This window comes from Rattus norvegicus, chromosome 1 (assembly GCF_021556685.1).
Source record: "Rattus norvegicus strain SHRSP/BbbUtx chromosome 1, alternate assembly SHRSP_T2T, whole genome shotgun sequence".
Classification (NCBI taxonomy): Eukaryota; Metazoa; Chordata; class Mammalia; order Rodentia; family Muridae; genus Rattus; species Rattus norvegicus.
In genome coordinates, this window is record NC_141534.1 from 185,197,219 (window position 1) to 185,199,377 (window position 2,159).

Consider the following 2,159-nt stretch of genomic DNA (forward strand, 5'->3'; position numbering starts at 1 on the left):
GTTTGTTATGCTTAATAGGAAAGCCCAGAAGTCATAAACTTAAGGTCTAATCTATTCCTATTTCTGAGGAAAAGAAGAACTGTCTTCCATTTGGTTAGGGCTTTGGAACTAAGTGGACCATTAACATTTAGTACAATAAAGCTATAGGGGTGGGGGATTGTTGTAGAGTTATTTCACTTATAATCATTATTATGTACATTTTATCATCATCATCATCATTAGTACTATCACCCTCAGCATCACCACCATCATCATCACCATCACCATCACCACCATCACCATCATTGCCACCACAACCATCATCATCATCATCAGAATCACCATTGTCTTAATTACTTTTCTATTGCTGTAATAAGGTGCCAAAACGAAGGTAGCTTATAGAAGAAAGAATTTATTTGGAGCTGATGGTTTCATATGCTCAAAGTTTTGGATGGTAGCTCTCTGCTCCTCCCTGTTCCAAAGACAGCCGCATCTTCTTGTGCAGTGCCAGCTTTATCCCATAGACAAGGTGGTGAAGGTCTGTGTGAACAGATTTGGCCGTATTGGGCATCTGGTTACCAGGGCTGCCTTCTCCTCTGCATCTGACAAGGTGGAGATTGTTGCCATCAACGACCCTTCATTGACCTCAACTACATGGTCCACATATTCCAGTATGACTCTACTCATGGCAAATTCAGTGACTCAGTCAAGGCTGAGAATGGGAAGCTTGTCATCAACAGGAAGCCCATCACCATCTTCCAAGAGCGAGATCCCGCTAACATCAAATGGGGTGATGCTGGGGCTGAGTATGTCATGGAGTCTACTGGCATCTTCACCACGATGGAGAAGGCTGGGGCTCACTTGAAGGGTGGGGCCAAAAGGGTCATCATCTCTGCCCCTTCAGTCAATGTTGTGATGGGTGTGAACCATGAGAAATATGACAACTCACTCAAGATTGTCAGTCATGCATCCTGCACCACCAACTGCTTAGCCTCCCTGGCCAAGATCATCCATGACAACTTTGGCATCGTGGAAGGGCTCATGACCACAGTCCATGCCACCACTGCCACTCAGAAGACTGTGGATGGCCCCTCTGGAAAGCTGTGGTGTGATGGCTGTGGGGCAGCCCAGAGGATCATCCCTGCATCCACTGGTGCTGCCAAGGCCGTGGGCAAGGTCATCCCAGAGCTGAACAGGAAGCTCACTGGCATGGCCTTCTGTGTTCCTACCCCCAATGTGTCCATTGTGGATCTGACATGCTGCCTGGAGGAACCTGAAAATATGATGACATCAAGAAGGTGGTGAAGCAGGCATCTGAGGGCCCACTAAAGGGCATCCTGGGCTACACTGAGGACCAGGTTGTCTCCTGCTACTTCAACAGCAATTCCCACTCTTCCACCTTTTTTGCTGGACCTGGCATTGCTCTCAGTGACAACTTTGTTAAAGCTCATTTCCTGGTCTGACAGTGAATTCAGCTACAGCAACAGGGTGGTGGACTTCATGGACTACATGGCCTCCAAGGAGTAAGAAACCCTGGACCACCCACCCCAGCCCAGCAAGGATACTGAGAGCAAGAGAGAGGCCCTCAGTTGCTGAGGAGTCCCTGTCCCATCTGGGACCCAACACTGAGCATCCCCCTCACAATTTCCATCCCAGACCCTCATAATAACAGGAGGGGCCTAGGGAGTCCTCCCTACTCTCTTGAATACCATCAATAGTCTGCTGCACCCCGCCCCCATAAAAAAGTTCAGGATGGCCAGTAGAGGTAGCAAGTGGCAGGTAGCTGAAGCAGCAGTTGAAAGTTCACATCTAATCCACAGTCATGACACATAGAGAGAGCTAACTAGAATAGCATGGACCTTTGAAACCTCAAAGCCCATCCTCAGTGACACACCTCTTCCAACAAGGCCATACTTTGTTGGAATCCTTACCAAACAGTGTCATTAACTGGGGACCAAACACTTAAGCATAAGAGCATATGAACATAAAGACACCATTCACCTGCATGGGGTACTTATGGAACACCCCAGAGGGATGAGGGATGGAGATGGCTCCAGTTAAGGGACATCATCAGCTACCTACCTAACAAGTGCTCAGTCATCTCAAACTTCTCACCAGATTGGCCCTAATATGTAAGTGTAAACTCCCTGAACTCCTAAAGGGTGGAGGAGGAAGAGATA

The 2,159-nt window shown here is 47.8% G+C and overlaps 1 pseudogene; it reads left to right on the plus strand.

Moving 5' to 3' along the window:
• Positions 1-430: 430 nt before the first annotated feature.
• On the plus strand, positions 431-1,506 carry Gapdh-ps109 (Glyceraldehyde-3-phosphate dehydrogenase, pseudogene 109; annotated as a pseudogene).
• Positions 1,507-2,159: the final 653 nt, after the last annotated feature.